The sequence below is a fragment of the Nilaparvata lugens genome, chromosome 4, assembly GCF_014356525.2.
Source record: "Nilaparvata lugens isolate BPH chromosome 4, ASM1435652v1, whole genome shotgun sequence".
NCBI lineage: Eukaryota > Metazoa > Arthropoda > Insecta > Hemiptera > Delphacidae > Nilaparvata > Nilaparvata lugens.
Genome location: NC_052507.1, coordinates 7,155,433 through 7,180,518, shown reverse-complemented (window position 1 = coordinate 7,180,518; position 25,086 = coordinate 7,155,433).

The following is a 25,086-nucleotide window of genomic DNA, read 5'->3' as shown; positions in this document are numbered from 1 at the left end:
CAACTGTAAGTAACTGTAAGTTTTCCGTATTTATCAATTGACCAACTGAAACTTGACCACTGTAAGTAACTGTAAGTTTTCCGTATTTATCAATTGACCAACTGAAACTTGACCAACTGGAAGTAACTGTAAGTTTTCCGTATTATCAATTGACCAACTGAAACTGACCAACTGTAAGTAACTGTAAGTTTTCCGTATTTATCAATTGACCAACTGAAACTTGACCAACTGGAAGTAACTGTAAGTTTTCCGTATTTATCAATTGACCAACTGAAACTTGACCAACTGTAAGTAACTGTAAGTTTTCCGTATTTATCAATTGACCAACTGAAACTTGACCAACTGGAAGTAACTGTAAGTTTTCCGTATTTATCAATTGACCAACTGGATACTTGACCTACTGAAATCTTGGATAACTTGAAATTTCAAGTTGATCAGTCCAGTAGTTGAGACGTGATGATGAGTCTCCCATCCCGTACGTGTAATAAGCCAGCTCTTCCCTTTATTATATTAAAGACTGTATGAATATTGTGTTCTATTGTTTTGGATATTGTATGAGCTTACATAAGCTAGCATTAGATGCGCTAGCATTGATATTATTTATAGGGAACACCAAAAGTCTAAAGTCAGTTTTAGTCTCACTAAAATCCAGCTTTTATTTGTTCAAGTCCGGTTTATTTTTCATTTATTATCACATTGTGTAGAGATACTTAACATGAGGAAAGGCACAACAGGCTCATGCCCAAAACTGTCCCATTTCCAATTTATACTATACTGTCCAAATCAAAATGTTGGTTATGTCACTTTCACTTCTCAATCCAACAATTACAACCAACTTGTTCGATAAATGATGAAGTCTTGTATACAGCAGCTTGCAGAAGTAGTGGTTGTTCTACTATTTCTCAATTCTACACTATTCTATATTCTTTATTGATTCATACAACAAGTACATCATCAAAAATGATAGGGAGAGAAATAGTAAGGTAACCTTGTGCTATTCGTGTGTGAGTGTGTGAGTGTGTGTGTGTGTGGTGTGTGTGTGTGTGTGTGTGTGTGTGGTGTGTGTGTGTGTTGTGTGTGTGTGTGGTGTGTGTGTGTGGTGTGTGTGTGGTGTGTGGTGTGTGTGTGTGTTGTGTGTGTGTGTGTGGTGTGTGTGGTGTGTGTGTGTGTGTGGTGTGTGTGTGTGTGTGTGTATGAGTGTGTGAGTGTGTGTGTGTGTGGTGTGTGTGTGTGTGTGTGGGTGTGTGTGTGTGGTGTGTGGTGTGTGTGTGTGTGTGTGTGTGTGTGTGTGTGTTGTGTGTGTGTGTGTGTGTGTGGTGTGTGTGTGTGTGGTGTGTGTGTGTGTGTGTTGTGTGGTGTGTGTGTGTGTACACACGATATCTCATCTCCCTATTAACGAAATGACTTGAAATTTGGAACGTAATGTCCTTACAATATAAGGATCCAACACGAACAATTTCGATCGAATGCAACTCGAGATGGCTTCTAAAATGGAGAAAATGTTGTCAAAAACAGGGTTTTTCGCGATTTTCTCAAAAACGGCTTCAACGATTAAATTCATACCTAGAATAGTCATTGATAAGCTCCATCAACTGCCACAGGTCCCAAATCTGTAAAAATTTCAGGAGCTCCGCCCCATCTATGCAAAGTTTGATTTTAGATTCTCAATCATTGGGCTTCAGATACAATTTTAACAGGAAATTTTGAGTGGAAAAGATTAAGCATGAAAATCTCTACAATTAATGTTTAGTAACATTCTCACCTAAAATTGAAAATAAGCTCGAAATTCGAGAAAGTGTGATTATCCAATTGCAAACTGTTGGCAACTGTTGATTCTATTAAATGACTCACTATGAAGAGATAGCAGACCTCGTATGTCTCCAGCGTTATTGTCCTATCACCAGCAGGCTCTTTGTTTATATTAAGTAGACTTGAGATGCTCGTGAACACTAGCGTCAGGTGATCAATTTTCATAACGGCAAGGAAAGTTGTGTGAGTGCGCCACACCAGATTTTCAGATTTGGATGCGTCAAAACCAAACATAGAAGAAATTTTCACATTACTAAAATAGGAAATATTCATATATTAGAGAAATAATTTTGAATGACCAAAAAAAAAACTTAATTTTAGAAGCACAGCTGATGACTGTAATTGTAGCCGTCACCCAGTAACAGCTGCCACCTACCGACTGAGTTCAGAAACTTTGTGTCGACCAATCAGGTGAAAGTATGCCTGGCTTGGAGGCGTGGCTATAGGCCGGCAGCTCTCAAACTAAATCTTGCTTACGGCCCAGTAACAACTGCCCTCTACCGGTAGAATTCAGAAACTCTTCATTGATGAATCGGGAAAGAATAGTAGGTGGAGCTTGAGACGTGTCTATAGGAAAATCTGAATGTTTTTATAATAATTTCCAATTTCTATAGTGAGGTCCACGTTATAATGGCAGTGGATAAATATAGAAGAGCAACGTCGCCGATCCTCTGTCTTGGTAATGCCTTTGTCTATATGGACGGTAGCTGACAGGTTTATTGATGTGATATAAACTGTTGATTCTCATTTGAAATAATCTATTAAATTTTATTAAGCAAGATATTATATTTTTCAATAATTTCAAAATGAATTTTCATAATTAAGATGAAATATTCTGTTAATTAATTATTTATTCTACATTGTTTGATAAATTACATTTTTTAATATTTTCATAATGGATTTACATAATTAAGATGAAATATTTTGACAAATTATTATTAATTCTACATTGTGAAAAGATGATCTGGCAACAGAGCAAAGCAAGAAAGAGATAGCGCTATCCGCTTTGTTGAATGATAGACAAAGATAGCAATACCATTGCTAATAAAACACTGCCATTATAACTTGGACCTAACTATAGAATGTTGGTCAGGCCGTTCCTGGGTTGATCGCATCATTTTTATGTTTACATGAACGATTATAGCTGGAGCTATATGAACGCTGTTCATAACAATGGTCAATAGATCACACACTAACATGATCATACGATGAAAGGGTTGAAGATAATGAGTAATCTCATCAAATAAATCATCAATTTCATATAGAATTCTGTCAATCAGCCACCTAGTCATAGATTATAGCCAGCAATCATAGAATATGTGGGACATAACTATATGATTTGTGATTATATATGAAGGTACTATATTCTTATCTACATCTCGTAGGGTAGTAGAGCGCCACCGAAATTCCGGTTCCTTTTTATCCGTAATCTTCTAAATTCCACATCCCTTACCCCTCATCTAGCCATAATATCCTTCACTTGTACCTGTCATATTTTTTTCCCCCAAAAAATTAATAAACTCTGCCCAATTATGCATTTCATGAGTTCCTTCATTTAAATGAATTTCCACGAATATTTTCCACTATGTATTGTATTTAATCCATTTAGAAATGTTTCTTTTTTTCAATTTTATAAATATTTGCCATAGATGGTTTCAGACCTGACAACGTAATATGTATTGAATAAATATCAAATATCTTGGTTTTTATTGCATTTCTCCAAAATTATATTGTTATCAGCCTATCCTACTCCAATGTATTTCTTCTACATTCAATTTGTGTTCCTTTATATTTCTCTCTGTATCCAGTTCCCTCTACTTCTTAATACTACTCACAGCCTCCACACCTTTGGTAGAGAGTTAGTGGGAAGGATACTTCGAATATTCTTTCCGAAGAATGAACATTGATATGTCCAAAGCTCCACCAATTTATCTAGATGCATAACAATATTATCTATTTTATCTATAGTTATTACAAATTGCTTTTTCCCATATCATATACAGCTTAATAATTATTATCTTAATTCATATTTTGTAAATTCATCTATAATTTTGCTGTATTGTAAGCTATTTTATATAAGTGTATAAGCCAGTATATATTGTAATCTACATAAATAAAGTACTTAATCAATCAATCATCCTTATAGTGCTTTCAAGCTTCCTGTTTCTGTATCGATTAACATACTATTATCAGGCTTACATACTTGCTCCATCTACCTTAACCAATCAGCCAAGGGAGAATAGTCTCTGGAAGCTCAGTCTCCCATTCACAAAGTTACATAGCCTCGACTCCATCATCGATTAATTATTAAAATATTTCAACACAATTCAAGATAATTCTCTTACTTCTGAATATAAAATGAGCTTTTCAACTTCAAATCTCAACAACAGAAAGAGCAGCATCTGGAAAATAGATTTTCAGAGAATCGGAGACCTAAGACAAAATGAGATGCAAATCACCCAAAGAAACTTTTTCGAAGAGATTATTTCTGGAGTTTTGAGCTTAGGAGATTAGAGCAGCAATCAATACCGTACTGTGGAAAGATTAAGATTTCTCTGATCGGCGTGAGACGTCAGGTTTATGGGTGAAAACTACAGTGCGATTCACTGAGAACTGTCAGTATTCCTCATAAGTGACGTCATTGTCTCCCCATTGAACCAATGCTGACAGAGTGCAGTGAGCTTCACAGTGGAAAACTTCTCTTCATTTTTCTCAGATTCTGAGCTATGATTCGTCAACTTCCTTTCAAACTGTAACTTTTTCATTTCTTCTGCAACTGAGTGGGGATTAGAAATATTATAGCAGAGTAGAAACTGCTCTTTATTTTTCATATTGACGTTGAATATTGTAATGATGGGATGCATCAAGCAAAATCAATTTTTTTATTCATATTTCGATATTATTCTCATATTTTTTATTGTCTTATAGTCCAGTCAACGAAAGATTATAGAGGGAAAAGTTTGGAACACAATTTTCAACTACACAGCTTTTTTAAGGATAGTAGGAGGATTAAAATATCAAAAGTCCTTACCCCTACCCCTGTGATGAAGGGGTGGGGGTGGTTTGAAAGTACCATTTTTCATTTTTTCGCATATAATGTTTCTTTTCTGGCTCGAAATTTTGCAGAATTACTAAAAAATTTCAAATTTGTAGAGATTTTAGTAGGATATTTTTGGTTTTAATTAGTGTTTAAAGATCAAAATTTAAAATTTGTAGTCTAGTCATTAGTTTTGGAGTGGAAATTGGACTTTTTAAAGTGAAAAGTGGAGTTATAACCTCATTCTCTTTTGAAACTTTTATTTGTAAAAATTTGGGAGAAGACAGTTTTGGGCTATGCCTGTTGTCTTCTCCCAATCATATTATATTGTAATCATGATTTGTGATAGTCAATTAAATAAATTCAATTAAATATATCTCGGAAACTATGCATCATATGAACATTTGTATTTTGTGCAAAATTGAAGCTTACAAAATCACTAACAAGTTTTATCCTTCACATTTTTCCATATCTCTCATAGTTTCTCAGATATCCGCTCTTGAAGGTGAGACATTTTTTGAAAAACACTTCTGCCTCCAATTTTTTCATATATCCGGGCTTATAATGTGAACGATTGATAATTAAAATCCGTGCTGATTATGAGCTGATAGAGCATCAAATTATCTTCAATTTTATGTATATTTTCATTATTTCGAGCATTTTCCTACGACTGTTGCAGCAGTTTTAGTGTTGAGAATGAAATTTTCTGTTCAGCAACAATAGATCAGTTGACAATGAAATTTTGAGGAAATGTTTGGAACACAATTTTCGACTTTGCAGCTATGTTGAGACTAGTTTGGAGGTGAGCATATAAAAAATCCCAACCCCAACATCATGTGCTGAAGGGATGAGGGTAATATGAAAGTTGCATTTTCCACTTATTACTTACATGCTTATATCTTGGGAACAATGTGTTCTATTGACATAATCTACTGTATAAAAATGGAGCTTAATAAATTTCCTACAAGTTTTGTTCAGTAGAAGTTTTTGATAAATCCAATACTTTTCGAGATATCCATGTTCTAAAGTGATGCATTTTCGAAAAATCAGTTTTTCATCCATTTTTCGCTATTTCAAGTCTTATAACTTCTCAACAATTGATGAAACAAGAATGTGCCAGTTACAAGATTGTAGAGCATTAAATTATCTTTCATTTCATGTATAATTCGACTATTTCATGCATTCCCATACGACAGTATGCAGCAGTTTTAGGGAAGTTTTAGTTTTAGAAGCAGCAGTTTTAGTTTTGGTTTTAGAAGCAGCAGTTTTAGTTTTGGGAACAGTTGCAGTTTGGAACAGTTTTAGTTTTAGAAGCAGCAGTTTTAGTTTTGGGAACAGTTGCAGCAGTTTTAGTTTTGCGTTTGGCCGTAATCTCGTTTCATACAGACAGACAAAAGAAAATTCGATTTGAAACATAGATCTCACTACGTTCGTTCAATAATATTTAATTGCTGTGTTTGTTGTTTAACTCGCCGTCTTGTAAAGTTGGAGAAACGGGGCAAAACTTGTCTAGGTCAATAACAGACGTTCACCTTGATGGGTCACGGCTTTCACCAATAACGGAGCTCAGACGTTGAAATACTTCACTTTAGTTCTAGGCTAACCGCATATTGGAACGATCGCAGTTACTGCTCTAGATTGATTAAATTCTGGATTTTTGATTTGCTTGAGCTGTAATTTTATTAAAATGAATTTGTAGAATAACGAACAAAAGCGGATTTCTTTAGCAATGAGTTGATTCCTACTACTTCTAATTAATTCATCAATTTAAGCCATCTAAATTCAAAATTTATAGTTTTAATGTTTATTTCGGACCAAAATTTTATAAAAACTGTACACGTGGAATTCTAACCTTATCTTGGACTTTGTCACCTATAAATTTGGAAGAAAAATAGCACAAGGACTACCTTATTATTTTATTTTTCAATGTTATTACATTGGTGTTATTAGCATTGTAAATGAATAAATAAATAAATTCCATCATATCTGGAACAAATAAAACTGTTGTAAAAACTCTCAAATTAGAGCTGCATTTACACCGGAGTAAATAACAAAAGTTTTTAAAATTTCTGCTATTAGCTGATGTTAATAACAAAAGTTATTTACATCATATTTTAATAACATTATTCCTTTGATAACAAGGAATTTCCTGTTAAAAAACACAAGTTATTAATTGAATAAAAACACAAATAATTATGTTGTCAAATTCTACAAAGATTTATTCGGTACACGACCTTGGTTTCGTGACCAAACCGGTCTCATTCTCAAGTTGACTAAAGCTAAAAGGTTAAGGTAAACATGTTAAAGTGAACAATAAGGTAAACATGTTAAAGTGAACAATGTTTACCTTAACCTTTAAGCTTTAGTCAACTTGAGAATGTGACCGGTGTGGTGACGAAGCCATGGTCGTGTACCGAATAAAACTTTGTAGAATTTGACAACATATTATTTGTGTTTTATTCAATAAATTATTGAACGGTTCTACAATATCGACAATGACTCAGACGAGTTATTAACTACTTTAAGAGAAATTTCTGTCGATTCAGTCAAGTTGATGATTCCTTGTTAATAATAATTAACTTTAAATGAGTTAATGAATAACTTTTCGTTGATAATAATTCATGTTATCAATTTCGGTGTAAACGTAGCTTAACTCTCCATAAATAATCAAAATCAAAATTGTTTATTGTCATTACAAAACAAATTGTATAACAAGGTCAGGTACATTTACAATTCATAACATTCTTCATTCATCAATACATGAATAAGTATGGTAACGTTTTGTAACACTAACAATAATAATAGTAATAACAAATCAACAATATAAAAACAGGACAACAACAATAATATTCTATATGTATATAGATGTGTTATCAAGTGTCAAACATTCCACAAACTCATTAACACTATAGACACAAAGCTCACACAACATATCTTTCACGCATTTTTTAAAACTGCTCATATTTAATTCTCTGACTTCCGTTGGCAACAAGTTATAAATTCCCTTACCAAATTCATAAAAACTGTTCAGAGTTAGTTGTAAGTTACATTGACTTCTATGCAATAAAACAGATAAAACTAAAACTTTCTATACGTTTGTGAAACAATATCATCTCAAACTAGAATAAAACCAGTTTGTAAACTTGAAAGCTTGCATCCACAACACAGTTTCAAATTATAAAATGAGTTCTAAATACTTTGTGGTTGATAACACGAGTCGTGAATACTTTGTAGACAAGTGAATTAACTAGTTCATACTAGTTTCTAATGGAAGTGCTACAGAGGTTGAGGTTCCGCAATAGTTGAGTATCTCCAGAGCTTCAACATTATTTCGCCAACTTTTCTTTTAAGGAGAAAATTAACAGGTGAAGTGCAAAAACTGAGAACCGAGCACTGTAATGGGTCTGAGAAGTTTTGAAGGAGCAAACTTTACACCACAGATCTCCACCACATGCTCTTTCACTTTTATCTCTTTCCTTCACATGCTCTCCCGCCTCTATCTGTCTCCTTCACATGCTGTTTCACTCCTATCCCACCCTATTGTGCCATAAGTAACTTTGCAGATGTGATTTATTTCCCCTCTGTTACGGTAACATGCTGCAATTTAATTGGCGTTGATTGACTGACTCAGAATCGAGTTTAATGGTGAGTTTCAAGCTTGAAATTATTATCTCAGTAGTTTCAGAAACGTCTTGTACCTGTGAGAACACTGCTAAAATGTTGTTAGGAACTACATCTTCTAACTTCCACTCAGCTCTTCAAAATATATTCTAATCTGTCATAAGAGAGCCAAGAACAGCAATGAGATGCTGAGTGTTCTTCGAATAAATAATCAGGTAATAGAGTAATAGATTGAATATCTCAACTCAATACTTATATTCAATCAATAATAACTATTATTGAACGTAAATCTAAACTGAATTCTTAAATCACCCTGAAGACTTTTGCTACTGCAAATATTGATAACATTAATAGCTAGATGGAAATCTCCATTTGTAATATTTTAATCTCTGCTTCAATCGACTTTTGAGCAGCTTACCAGATTATTGTTTCCCAATTACTCAAATTCTCATTAGGATTAGTCTATTATTCTATCATAGAAAGTAGGATGTTCTCACAGTGTAAGGGTGATAAGATGTAAATTATCTACAGAAATGGAACGGGATTAAAACCGACAAAATTGTGATTCAGAGAAGGAATCTTAGATGAGGGTAGTCGTGAAATTCACAATCAACTGTCAGCTTCTCTCATAAGTAACATCAACGATTCCCATTTAATCACTACTGACAGTAAAATATAAATCTCACCATAGCAATTCATCAGGCCTGGAGGCACTCTTGTTGACATAGACAGAGCTCTGTATATCTATGGATAGGAATATCAACTGTATATTCACATAAATATAGTGTACCCACTATATAGAGGATGCAGTAGCATCTCAGAATACAGTAGAGCCACATACAGTCTTCTTAACTATAGATTCACTGTAGTTCTATGCTCACTAACATATTCGGAAAATTCAAAGGAAAGGATTCTAGTATTCTTCATAATAAGTCTAGTAATCTAGAATGAATAGAAGTACTTAATCTCTGATATTTGGTAGAGAGTTAGTGGGGAGGATATTTTTAATATTCTTTCCGAAGAATGGACATTGATATGTCCAAAGCTCCGCCAATTTATGTAGATGCATAACAATATGATTATTATCTATAGTTATTATATTACAAACTGCTTTTTCATATCATATACAGTTCAATAATTATTTTCTTAGTCTATATTATGTAAATTCATCTATAATTTTGCTGTATTGTAAGCTATTGTATATAAGTGTATAAGCCAGTATATATTGTAATCTACATAAATAAAGTACTCAATCAATCAATCAATCAATATAACTATACGATGGCAGATCATGAGACAGAATAACTCTACAGGGTACTCAGTTATTTAAGTTATTTAAATAAACAGTATGAAACTATTCATTTAGCAAGAAAAGTTGAATTGAAACAGAATAGTCTACATTGGTATAGTGGATTCAATTTCCTGTTATTGTAAAATCGAATTCATGTTTGCAAAATACATTCATTTCACACAAACGTCAAGAAAACTTGAATTCAAGTGGAAAGTGTCTACATTGGTATGGTGATTTCAAGTCTCTGTTCTTGTGAACTTTCACTTAACAAAAATACATTCATTTTATTGTCAACAAAACTTGTTGAATTCAAGAATAGTATATTTCGCACCTTGAGCAGAAAATGAGATTTTTCCGGCTCGAAATCACCGTCCCTTAACATCACCGTCTCAAATATGAATGGAACACGCGCGTCTTGTCATGATGCCACGTTCATACTCGTATTTGTGTTTTGACAAAACATGTAATTACTGCTCTGTTGACACACACTGTTAAGTTGGCGGCACTGTGCGCCTGACAAATTGATCACTGCAACAAAAATCAGCACTGATGTATTGCTTGAGAGAGCAACTTTCATAGCGGATATTGGATGAGAAAGTACGTGATGCTTTCACAGGGGAAACTTGAAGAAAATCTGGTACATGTGGCACGGTTTACTTGAATTAAAAACTTATATCCGATGGAGGAAAGCCTTTCATACGCTTCATCATGGTTGGATATTCGTTCATATTGAACTGGAGCGAATAATCGAGAGGTTTCCAAATTAAAAAATACAGTTTCTCTTAAATTTTAGTAAGAATGTTCTATTGATTCGTATGAGCTCCTATCGATTTTCTATCAATGATGTAATTGGAATAAGTGTCGTAAGTTTGTATCAGGAGCAGGGTGATATCCTAAAAATGATAAAAAAGTGAACAGGAAGATAAATTTGTGGAGAAAAAATGTGAGAATCCATTAGATAAACCACAGATTTATTAAAAATCTTGATACCGGGTTTGGTTGTTTCATTATTCTATTTTCTATGTTGCTAGTTTCAAAGTTTGGCACTTTTTCAATATAACGTCACCATAGCAACGAAATACCTGAACTCCCATAGGTCAGCTTGTAATTGGTTGAATTCTCTTTCACTCAACTCCCATTGGTTGTTGTCATAACGACAGGATCGCTGCTCTCCCATTGGTTATGCTAGACATTGGTTGGTGTCTCCCATTGGTTACTTCGTGATTGGTTGCGTTTTCTGGTACTCAATTTCTAGTGGCTGGGACATAACGATAATATCAGCTGCTGTTTCATCGAATTGATTAGCTGATTTCTACTCGCTCAACTCTGATTGAACAGTTAAGTTAGTTTCTCAATTGTGTCGAATTTCGATGTGATTAATTCCTTAAGAACTCTTTTCTACAACTCCTTCCTCTTCTCCTTCATTTTGATTTTATCATTATTATTGTTTTGACATGTCACCAGTCATTTGAGTGATACTCAGAATTTGATGTTCCATATGACGAATGTGAATAAATAAATAAGGGTTTAGGTATCTCTACCTGTTTCGAGCCTCATACCAAATTATTTTTTCCTTGGATGCTCTCGGTATTTCTTGCCTTCTGGGTTGTAATTGACCACCAATTTTTGTTATGCAACTTGCTGATTCTGAAATGTATAGTTTCAATTCAATTCTCTTCCTCTCTAAGGATTTTGTGGTAGAGAGGACCTAGAGACCTAACTAAGCCCTTAAAAAGAGAATTATCAAATTCAATTCTCTCTCTCACAAACATCTATCTTCCTCTTTTTTTTGCTCTGTCTGTCTCTCTCTCTCTCTCTGTCTCTGTCTCTCTTTCCATTAATAAATAAATCCTTAGTTCAAATAACGGAATTAACGTTTTGGTAGAGAGTTAGTGGGGAGGATATTTTTAATATTCTTTCCGAAGAATGGACATTGATATGTCCAAAGCTCCGCCAATTTATGTAGATGCATAACATTATAATTATTATCTATAGTTATTATATTACAAATTGCTTTTTCATATCATATACAGTTCAATAATTATTTTCTTAGTCTATATTATGTAAATTCATCTATAATTTTGCTGTATTGTAAGCTATTGTATATGAGTGTATAAGCCAGTATATATTGTAATCTACATAAATAAATTACCCAATCAATCAATCTCACTCTCTCTCTTCTCTCTCTCTCTTTTTCCCTCTCTTCTCTCTCTTTTTTTCTCTCTCTCTCTTCTTCTCTCGCTCTCTTCTACGGTTAAGTGCTGAATCTCGAATATATCCTCGATACCCTCTCTGAGAATGGACTTCTAAAGGTCCAAACTTCACCGTTTCATGTGAGAACATTACAGCACTTAACTTTCGCATATTTCGTCATTTTTGTTGCTCAATATTATTGTAGATCTCTTTAGTTTAATATGATTCACCATGTTATTCTACTGCTACTGGTATTTATTTTTAACGCTAGAACGTAAGTTGAATTTCTTTTTGTTCAACACATGAATAAAGTAATCAGAATCTGAATATCTTTCTCTCCAAGGTTCTTGTGGCAGAGGTGACCTAGAGGCCTAGCTCCGCCCTTAATAAATGCGATTATCCAATTTAATCCAATTCTCTATCTCACACACACACTCTCTTCCTCTTTCTTTTCTCTCTCTCTCTCAGTTGGACGAAAATAGCTCCACACATTTGTAGAGAGGATAAGATGTCTGGTCATTTGTCTTCGTATCGAGTGGTGGCAAGGCGATGGCCGGTGAAAAAGTGTTGCTAACGAGTTAGGAGGCTGCTCGAGCTCTTAGTGAGGGTCAGCAGCTTCCAGACCACTCAAACTCACATATATACCACAACTTACCACCTTATATACAACTATAGAAAACACTACTAGCCTGATGCTACTTCAGACAGTGCTAAACACAAGGCGACGTCACAGAACATATCTCTCACACTCTCTCACTCTTTATCTCTCTCAGAGATTGATTGATTGAGTACTTTATCTATGTAGATTACAATATATACTGGCTTATACACTTATATACAATAGCTTACAATACAGCGAAATTATAGATGAATTTACATAATATAGACTAAGAAAATAATTATTGAACTGTATATGATATGAAAAAGCAGTTTGTAATTAATAACTATATAGATATAATCATATTGTTATGCATCTACTACATAAATTGGCGGAGCTTTGGACATATCAATGTCCATTCTTCGGAAAGAATATTGAAAATATCCTCCCCACTAACTCTCTACCAAAGAGAGAGAGAGCTTAGAGTGTGGGATTCGGCATTTATGTTTTGTATGTTTGTTCTTCATCTCCATTTTTTGCGATTTTCATATAGAGTTTATGGATGGATTTGCAGCATTGTGGGCGGGTTTAGAGTGGTTATTATAGTTCCATTTGAATTTATTGGACCAATAATAGTTTGATTATAGGAACTTTTCTATCTTATACAATTATCTTTATGATTCCCGTACTCTTCTTCATCATATGTTTCTTCCTTCACCATAACTTTCTTTCACTTTTTTATTATTATTCTTATTTAATTTGTTCCAACAATGTTCTTCATTCTTCATCATAATTATGTATCTTAATATTTTTCAATTGTAACGAGATTATGCTTTTTTTTGTCTTACCTTTATATTTTTCAATTATTTTACTTATTATTTCTTCTTTTGTACATTCGGAATAATATTATTATCATTTATTAATTTATTAACTTCTTGTAATTTCGCAATGTTGTAATGTTATAAATGCAATAGGTTTTTCAAGACCTGGCATGTGATAAATAAATCAATCAAAAAAATCTCTCTCTCTCTTTCTCACTCTTTCACTCTCTCTCTATTTTTCACTCTCTCTCTCACTCTCTCTCTCTCTCTTACACTCTCTCTCTATCTCTCACTCTCTATCTTTCTCACGCACTATCTCTCTATCTCTCTCTTTATTTCTTTCTCTCTCACTCTATTTTTCATACTCTCTTTCTTACTCTCTTTCTCTCTCACTATCTTTCTTTCTCACTTTCTTTCTTTCTTTCTCTCTCTCTCTCTTCCCCTTTTCTCTCGTTTTCTCTCTCTCTCTATTCCGCTCTCACGGACTCTCTCTCTAGAGAATTAGGGGGAAGGATATTTTGAATATTCTTTCCGTAGAATGGACATTGATATGTCCAAAGCTCCGCCAATTTATGTAGATGCATAACAATTTTATTATTATCCATAGTTATTATATTACAAATTGCTGGACTCCGCCAATTTATGTAGATGCATAACAGTATTATCTATAGTTATTCCAAATTGTTTTTTTCATATCATATACGGTTCAATAATTATTTTCTAAGTCTATATTACGTCAATTCATCTAAAACTTTGCTGTAGTGTAAGCTATTGTATATAAGTGTATAAGCCAGTATATTGTAATCTACATAAATAAAGTACTCAATCAATCAATCAATCTCTCTGTCTCTCCCACACAATTTCCCTCCCTCTCTCACGGACTCACTCTCTCTCTTTCTCTCTCTCTCTCTCTCACTTATTTTCTCCCCTCTCCCACGGACCATCTCCCTCTCTCTCATTCTCTCTCCTCTCCCACGGTCTATCTCTTTCTCTCTCTCAGGGTTGTGTGACAGAGAGGACCAGGAGTCCTAACTCCGCCCTAATAAAGACATATAATCAATCAATCAATCCTTCTCTCTCTCTCTCTTTCTCTCTCTCACTCACTCTCTCTCTCTCCCATTTACATATTTGTTTTATTATCTTTCACACTTGTTTTCTTGGTTCTTATTTTGTACTCAAAGTAAATTTTATTATCATGGCGATTCTGTTGCTTAAGCCGCCATTTTGTCATACCGTTGAGAGGAGACTGTCTAGCTAGGCCAATGGCAGGCGTTCATGCCCTCGACCAATAGCAGTACTCGCCTACTAGTATAAATTCTGCTGCTCTTGTATTTAGTTTTAGTTTATCATAGATTGACAATGGTGTAATAACCGAAACCGGTCTTTCTAATTATCAATAAATCAGTGGTTTTTTGACAATTTCTTAGTCTTTTTTCATTCAATCTCTTTATCTCCCTATTTTATTTATTTCTCTCTCACTCTCTTTTTCACACTCTCTTTCTTTCTCACTTTCTCTCTCTCTCTCTCTCACTCACTCTCTCTCACTCTCTCTCTCTCTTTCTCTCTATTCCGCTCTCACGGACTCTCTCTCTTTCTCACTCTCTCTTTTTCTCGTTCTCTCTTTCTCTCTCTTCCTCTCTCACGGACTGTCTCTCTTTTCCTCTTTAAGAGAGATCTACTCTTGTCAGCAATGGCTGAATGGGAAGCATCGATGGTGTTTATGAGGAGTACTGACAGATGAAAGTGAATTCCACTAAAGCGGCTCTAGCGATGCGGCACAATTGAATTTCGTACGGTCAGTGTTGCTGCCTGTCTTTGTGCCGGGGCTTTCAGGTATTTACCTCAGCAACAAAGATCAATTTGGATGTTGTGGCAGTCGGTAGAGTATTGGCAAACTATGTTCTGTTGGAAGCTGGGGGGTATACTGTTTCAGAGCTGTGAAACTATTGTGAAAATTCAATAAAAATACTGAGAAATTGTCGGGAACCACAGATCTTATTGAAATTTAGAATAACCGGTTTTGGTTGTCACACCATTGTCAATCTCTGGTTTCATCAGAGAAAAAAAACTACTAAGAAATATTGTCAAAAGCCACAGATTTTATCTTAATTTAGAAAAACCGGTTTCGGTTGTTACACCACTTTCAATCTCTGGTTTTATCAGTGAAAAAAAGACTAAAAAATGGTCAAAAACCACAGAATATATTGAAATTCAGAAAGACCGGTTCCGGTTGTTACACCATTGTCAATCACTGGTTTATCAAAGAAAAAACACTAAGAAATTGTCAAAAACCACAGAGTTTATTGAAATTTTTGAAAGACCGGTTTAGGTTGTTACACCATTATCGATCTCTGGTTTCATCAAAGAAAAAAAGACTGAGAAATAGTAAAAAATCACAGATCTCATTGAAGTTTAGAAAGACCGGTTTCGGTTGTTATACCACTGTCAATCTCTGGTTTTATCAAAAAAAAAGACTGAGAAATAGTAAAAAATCACAGATTTCATTGAAGTTTAGAAAGACCTGTTTCGGTTGTTACACCATTGTCAATCTCTGGTTTTATCAAAGAAAAAAAGACTGAGAAATAGTAAAAAATCACAGATTTCATTGAAGTTTAGAAAGACCTGTTTCGGTTGTTACACCATTTTCAATCTCTGGTTTTATCAGAGAAAAAAAGACTAAGAAATTGTCAAAAACCACAGAGTTTATTGACATTTTTGAAAGACCGGTTTCGGTTGTTACACCTTTGTCGATCTCTGGTTTTATAAGAGAAAAAAAACTGAGAAATAGTCAAAAGCCACAGGTCTTACTTAGATTTAGAAAGACCGGTTTCGGATGTTATACCATTTTCAATCTCTGGTTTTATCAGAGAAAAAAAGACTAAGAAATTGTCAAAAACCACAGAGTTCATTGACATTTTTGAAAGACCGGTTTCGGTTGTTACATCATAGTCAATCTCTGATAAAACCAGAGATAGACAATTATGTAACAACCGAAACCGTTCTTTCTAAATTTCCTTAAAATCTGTGGATTTTAACAATTTCTCAGTCTTTTTATTCAATAAGAATATTTACCACAATATCAACTTCTCAACTACACAAAGTGTATTGTAAACTTTGTTTTGGAACTATGTATTTAGGAGTAGAATATTTAAAAATTGTTTTGGAACTATGTAATTAGGTGTAAAATATTTTAAAAAGTTCCCTGGATCAAGTAGAAGCTTGAAAACTCCAGATTTGAATCGCCATTCTGTAACGTTTGTATGAACCGCTATTTATTTAGGAAGGGGCTTGTCTAGGCCAATGACAGACGTTCACCTTGAAAGGTCACGGTTTCCACCAATAACAGTGCTCGATCGTAAGTAGGCTATAACTAGTGCTGCTCCTCACACCAGTTTTGGTTTATGAGAGTCATTTGAGCGATACTCAAAATGTGCTGTTATTTAATTATATTTAAATTGATGAAAATAGCATTGATTTTTTATTCTGTCTATCATGTAGTCTAAAACACTCTAGACACTTTTCTTCTAATGTAGGCCTAAAGGTGCGTACAGATTTACGCGCCGCGAACATGAGCAATTTACTTTTAATAAGCTGATGCCAAGTTTTTTATATCTGTAATCTTACCGTTTCTGTAAAAATAAAGATATTATAATCAGCTGATTAAAAGTGAATTGCTCATGTTCGCGGCGCGTATATCTGTACGCACCTTTATACAATCTCAGGAGTTTTCTTGACGATTTAGTCATACAAAATGTTTAATCTTCATAGTTGAGAATATAGTCTCTCATTTCTCAACAAAAGTTTGTCCTTTTCTCCCCCAAATATCACAATCTTTTCCATTTCTTTTGCAAATGATGAAGAATGCTATAGTGAAGTCAACGTTATAGTGGCAGTATTTGATTAGCATTGGTGTTGTTATCCTTGTCTATCATACAACAGAGCAAATAGCGTTATCCTTTTCCAGCTCCGCAACGTAGCCAGCTCGTTTGTCAACAATCTATAATTAATAAACAAAATATCAAATCCAATTTATAATATCTGATTTTTGTTATTATATCATCAGAAAATGAAATTTCCTTACGGATAAAATATCATTGATCATTTTCAACTGGGATGAACAGTTTACAAACTTCTGTATTTTTACTTTCCTTGCCCTATTACCATAGGTAAGGAAAGTATTGCTTTCCGAAAAAAATTAAGGTACCCGATTTCTAAATTTCTATACGTTTCAAGGTCACCTGAGTCCAAAAAACTGGTTTTTGGGTATTGGTCTGTATGTGAGTGTGAGTGTGTGTGTGTGTGTGTGTGTGTGTGGTGTGTGTGTGTGTGTGTGTGTGTGTGTGTGTGTGTATGAGTGTATGTGCGTCTGTGTACACGATATCTCATCTCCCAATTAACGGAATTACTTGAAATTTGGAATTTAAGGTCCTTTCACTATAAGGATCCGACACGAACAATTTCGATCAAATGCAATTCAAGATGGCTAAAATGGCAAAAATATTGTCAAAAACAGGGTTTTTCGTGATTTTCTCGGAAACGGCTCCAACGATTTTGATCAAATTCATACCTAAAATAGTCATCGATAAGCTCTATCAACTGCCACAAGTCCCATATCTGTAAAAATTTCAGGAGCTCCGCCCCATCAATGCAGATAGATTCCCGATTATCAGGCTTCAGATACAATTGAAACAAAAAAAATCAAGTGGAGTAGATTAAGCATGAAAATCTCTACAATTAATGTTCAGTAACATTTTCACCTAAAATTGAAAATAAGCTTCGAGAAAATGTGATTATTCAATTGCAAATTATTGTTGATTCTATTAAATGATTCACTATGAAGAGATAGCAGACCTCATGTGTGTCTCCAGTATTATTGTCCTGTCACCAGCTGGCTCAAATCTTTGAATAGTAGACTTGAGATGCGCGGGAACACTAGCGTCAGGTGATCAATTTTGATAACGGCAAGGAAAGTTGTGTGAGTGCGCCACACCAGATTTTTGAATAGTGGCTCTCATCGAATTTCCATTTTGCTGTTAACCCTGTTGTCAATATTTGCAGTAGCATAAAACTTTGAGTTGATTTACAGCATTTGGATTCACGTTCAATAATAATCAAGGATGAACAGCTAAAATGTCATCGGTATAAGCCATACCGGTATAAGCCATATTCTATAGAAGGCGCAGTGGCAAGGCAGAGAATCGGCAACGGTCTTCTCCTATCCTTCTCCACTGGCATTATAATGTGGACCTCACTATATTCACTCTCTCATGTCTCAACAAACGTTTTCCCTTTTTTCTCGCCCAAATATTACCATCTTTTCCATTTCTTTTGCAAATGTTGGAGACATGTTAGATATCTCCTCGACTCTCGGGACACTCCACGAAGTGACATGAGCTATTATCACAAGAACTCAGTGTGATATGATTTATGATATCAATTCCACGAGCGAATCCACTGCCCTCCAGTATTTATGGTTCAGCGTGGCAGTATTTTTCGAGAAGAAAATTCACCGTCAACTTACAAGTCGACAAATTGTTTCCGCTTCACTGAGAAATAAAGAGAAACACGTTATTAATTTCCTCGCTACGTTCGTTCATACATCAGTTACTCGAGATCTATATAAAACGATTCATGATATATCGGTTCTATAGCTTCATCGGTTGTGTTTGAAAAATGTGAGTAATACTAGTTATATAGAAATTCACCGTCAACTTACAAGTCGACAAATTGTTTCCGCTTCACTGAGAAATAAAGAGAAACAGGTTATTAATTTCCTCGCTACGTTCGTTCATATATCAGTTACTCGAAATCTATATAAAACGATTCATGATATATCGGTTCAAAAGCTTCATCGGTTGCGTTTGAAAAATGTGAGTAACACTAGTTCTATAGAAACCGTACCGTACCGTATTATTCTCTGGGAAAAAAAGTATTTTATAACTTCATTGGGAGTATTTGAAAAATGTGAGTAATACTAGCTCTATAGAGAGTGTCTATTACTCTCTGGAAATAATGCGATTGACGCTCTCAACTGGATCTATTTTTGAAATAATAGTATCTGAGGAATAAAATTTTTTCCTTGATGTAGCTTGCTATCCATTGAAGCGAGCAGTTTTAGCAGCTGCAGCATTGTGCTGAAGAATTTTTCTGATTCTCCTCTGACATATTCTATCTAGATCAGACTATTGCATTTTCTGTTCTAATCGCGCAAGATCTTGGAAATTGAAACTAATCAAGTGAAGCTAGAAATATGGATGGGACAATGAATTAAATTTAATGGCTTAACATTTTAATGAAAAATCAATTTTATCAACTAGGACACATAAATCCTATAGGTTTTTCTAATCTATAGTTAATCCTAATTCAAATCCTATAGTTAGGTCCATGTTATAATGGCAGTATTTGATTAACAATGGTGTTGCTATCCTTGTCTATCATTCGATAGAACAGATAGTGCAATCTTTATCTACATCTGCAACGTCGCCAGATCGTGCTTCAACAATGTAGAAATAAAATAATCTGATTTGTTGACATGACATGGTATATCATAATATTCAAAGTTAATCATCATTTTACAGTTTTAAGTGATTAGTGAGTGTTATTTTGTTTGTAAACAATTTAAATTAGAACTTTTGTGTTTCCAAATATTTGGACTGAAAATTGGACCTGAATTGAAGAGTGTATGGAACATAACCTACTTTCTGGACCATTCATAGTGTATAAATCTAAATTCGGGGGAGAGATAGTTTTGGGATGTGCCTGTTAGACCTTCCCCAATCATTTTGAAGAGTTGTGCTCTGTTTATCAATAGATAAATAACGAGTGAAGCTCGGTGCCCGGATATTAAAATCTAAAATTATGAAAATTCGTTATTGGATGGTGATAAATATATTTTCTTAGAGAATGGAATATAATTTATCATTCTTGAATGAATGATACAGTTTTTAATATTCCATCAGATATACTGATATCAGCTATATTAGTAGGCAGTGACAAGGCAGAGAATCGGCAACGCTGCTCTGTCTTTCTGCACTAACATTCCCACATTGAACTCTCTATAGAAATTATAAATTGATAATATTTTCAGCTATAATTGATATTGTAAATTAGTATGATTTGATTCTTAAGCCGTGTCCACACTGAACAAATGTTCGACAAACATTTTTGTTGAAAAAGTTTGGGCAAATTTTATTATGTTTGACAAACAATGTTTGCCCGTGGACAGTGTGGCTGCGTCACCAAACAAAATATTTGTAAGTGGGAAGAACAGGTTTTATGTTTCACAGCTTTTTTACAGCTGTGAACACTGAAAATGTTTGGAAAAACAGTATTTTTTTTGACAAACAATGATTGTACAAACTTTTTAAAATGTTTGTCCCTGAGCTCTTCAAGAAACATATTTGCCGAACATGTATGTAGAACATATTTTCAGTGTGTACACAGCTTTAGACGTTGTGGAAATTTATTACAAACTATTCAATTTATCGTAAACTACAATGATCAGATTCTTAGGAATTCTGAATCCCTCCAAGTGGAAATAGGCTAACGATAGTGGTTTCATGATATCGTTAGTGTGAGTACTTAAGTAAGTACTGAGCTTAGGCTAAGTGCAAAGTTAGATAACTTGGGAGGACTTTTCTAAGTGGTTCAAGTCCTCTTAATTAAGATCCCCATTGCACTTCAATTCGAAGTTCTATAATATATTTATTCCTCGTCAGCTACTTGCAAAACTGTTAGGTCCTTGTGGACACATCAACTTCACAATTTGAAAACTTTGAATTTTATCAGTAATATTCTGAGTTTGTGATTTCCCAAGATGTAAATGTATTCCATTCGAAATCTTTATACTTGAAATTGGAAGACTATGTCAATTCAGTTCATAATATTTCCGTTGCGTTAATTTTCGCCCTCACAGTTCAAATATTTTCATAATCGGTATGAGTAACATTAATTGGTTTATGATATTGATTCATTTATCTATACATTCATTGTATAACCCACTCCATTCAATATTAATCTACCCTAGAACATGGTACGCCATAGTGGAGGATTTCGGTCTAAAAATAAGACACATTATTAGAGGAGACATTTCTCGTAACTAACTATTGTATGTAATTGTAATTTATCTAATATTTTCTGTAATTTATGTAGTAGTTTTTGGAAAATGAACATTCATTTTTATTTTTTATTGATACAATAAAATTCTAAACTCACTATGAATGATTGAGAAGGGACAACTGGCTTCAAGCCCAAAACGGTTCCTTCCCCAAATTTTGATAGAAATAATCAAAAAATATGTTTGTTATGTTTATCACTTGATAATTCCTGTCCAATATAAGGTCAAAAATAAATATAAAAAATTTGGAGTTGGAAACATAATTGAGTGTACATATTTCACTAAATCATCACTGATAACTGGAAAAATACTTTGAATTGAAAATACTTTTGAAATGAAAACACTTTTTAGCAGAGACGACGTTAGACATGTTCTTGGTCATCTCATAGAATATGACAATCTTAGTCAATCTTAATTTATCTCTAAGAAACAATCTTATTCATATAAGAGTTTTCTCTGGTCATCTTAGACTAAGGAGACTAACTAAAAATAAGAAGGTTCACCTTGAAGCAGATTCACCTGGAATGTTTACCTTGAAGTGTTTGAATTCAATGTTATTCAATGAATTCAGTGTTGAATTAATAGTGGAAAATTATGGATTCAAAAGATGAAAGGTACAGTATTCAATACACTCTCATATTATTACGTATGAGAGACTCTGGAAACTGGGCCCGAGCATAATAGTATTCTCATTGGCCCATATGCTCAAGAGCAGTTTGATATTACAATAAAAGTTTCAACAATCAGCTGACCCAATTGAAACACTTTGTGCCGGTTGCACAAAAGCCGGTTCAATTTAAACCGTGATTAAATCCACGGAACCAATCAGAGAGGGCCTCTTTGAATAGACGGCTCCTTTGATTGGTTCTCATGAAATAAATTAATCAAGGTTAAAATATAACCGGCTTTTGTGCAACCGGCACTGAGTTTATAAGATAAGTCAGGTCAAAAAAATAGAATTCATTATGATATACAGTGATATAATAACTACAAATATTATACACCAGGTTTCACCAGAAATGAGTTCCTTCGATGGAGCAGATACAACCACTTGTCAATTGTAAATTTAGTCTACTAAACTCCAAAATCACTTCTCAAATTTGTCAAAAAAATTTCAGTGTTTCTCTCCAACTCCTCAGCGTTTTTGAAAACTAATTGATAGAGAATGCTCTAATTATCTATACAGTTTGATAATTATTTGAGTTTGGGTGGTAGAGAGGACTTTAAAGTCTTAACTCCGCCTAATAAAGAATATTTTCATTTTCATTTTTCATTATTTACACAGTTTGACGAAACTGTCAAGTTTCGTCAAAACGTAAATAATTTCAGTTTTCGAACAACTGAATCGACTTTGAACAGTCTGCTAATTATTTGAGTTTGGCTGATAGAGAGGACTTTAAAGTCTTAACTCCGCCTAATAAAGAATTTTTTCATCATTTACATTATTTATACAGTTTGAGGAAACTGTGAAGTTTCGTCAAAACGTAAATAATTTCAGTTTTCGAACTGGGTCGACTTTCAATACGAAGTCTGTGAGAAATTACTTCAATAGTTCATCAATCATGGAAAATGAATGAATGAATGAGACACAAGTTTATCTACACATGATGTGTCAAAAAGTGGAATAATTTCAGTTTTCTAACAACTGGACAGACTTTCAATTCAAAGGCTGTGAAAGATTGACTCCAACAATATTCATCAATCATGCGAAGTGAATGAATGAATTGCACGAGTAGGAGTTGTTTTCAGTCATGAGTTGTTCGATAAATGACAGACCTGGCTAACAGCCTGCCAAAGTTTGGCTAATGCTGCTCTCAGGAAATAAAGGTGGGGACCCATGAGCACTATGCTAAAAAAATTCTAGACTATTGGAATTTTTATCTGGCATCCGTATACCATACATCACACGTGAATTATCCCTGCTCAAGCCTATCTGGCTTATTTCATAAATACGCCAGATAGGCTTGAGCAGGGATAATTCACGTGTGATGTATGGTATACGGATGCCAGATAAAATTCCAATAGTCTACAATTTTTTTAGCATAGTGCTCATGGGTCCTCACCTTTATTTCCTGAGAGCAGCATTAACCAAACTTTGCAGGCTGTTAGCCAGGTCTGTCATTTATCGAACAACTCATGACTGAAAACAACTCCTACTCGTGCAATTCATTCATTCACTTCGCATGATTGATGAATATTGTTGGAGTCAATCTTTCACAGCCTTTGAATTGAAAGTCTGTCCAGTTGTTAGAAAACTGGAATTATTCCACTTTTTGACACATCATGTGTAGATAAACTTGTGTCTTATTCATTCATTCATTTTCCATGATTGATGAACTATTGAAGTAATTTCTCACAGACTTCGTATTGAAAGTCGACCCAGTTTTTCGAAAACTGAAATTATTTACGTTTTGACGAAACTTCACAGTTTCCTCAAACTGTATAAATAATGAAAAATGGAAAAATTCATTATTAGGCGGAGTTAAGACTTTAAAGTCCTCTCTATCAGCCAAACTCAAATAATTAGCAGACTGTTCAAAGTCGATTCAGTTGTTCGAAAACTGAAATTATTTACGTTTTGACGAAACTTGACAGTTTCGTCAAACTGTGTAAATAATGAAAAATGAAAATGAAAATGAAAAAATTCTTTATTAGGCGGAGTTAAGACTTTAAAGTCCTCTCTACCACCCAAACTCAAATAATTATCAAACTGTATAGATAATTAGAGCATTCTCTATCAATTAGTTTTCAAAAACGCTGAGGAGTTGGAGAGAAACACTGACATTTTTTTGACAAATTTGAGAAGTGATTTTGGAGTTTAGTATACTAAATTTACAATTGACAAGTGGTTGTATCTGCTCCATCGAAGGAACTCATTTCTGGTGAAACCTGGTGTATAATATTTGTAGTTATTATATCACTGTATATCATAATGAATTCTATTTTTTTGACCTGACTTATCTTATAAACTCAGTGCCGGTTGCACAAAAGCCGGTTAAATTTTAACCTTGATTAATTTATCCATGAGAACCAATCAAAGGAGCCGTCTTTTCAAAGAGGCCCTCTCTGATTGGTTCTCGTGGATTTAATCACGGTTTAAATTGAACCGGCTTTTGTGCAACCGGCACAAAGTGTTTCAATTGGGTCAGCTGATTGTTGAAACTTTTATTGTAATATCAAACTGCTCTTGAGCATATGGGCCAATGAGAATACTATTATGCTCGGGCCCAGTTTCCAGAGTCTCTCATACGTAATAATATGAAAGTGTATTGAATACTGTACCTTTCATCTTTTGAATCCATAATTTTCCACTATTAATTCAACACTGAATTCATTGAATAACATTGAATTCAAACACTTCAAGGTAAACATTCCAGGTGAATCTGCTTCAAGGTGAACCTTCTTATTTTTAGTTAGTCTCCTTAGTCTAAGATGATCAGAGAAACTCTTATATGAATAAGATTGTTTCTCAGAGATAAATTAAGATTGACTAAGATTGTCATATTCTATGAGATGACCAAGAATATTTTTAATTTTTTTAATTTTTTTTTTCAATTTCGCAATTGTCAAATTGTAATCTTCACAAATTCAATAGGTTTT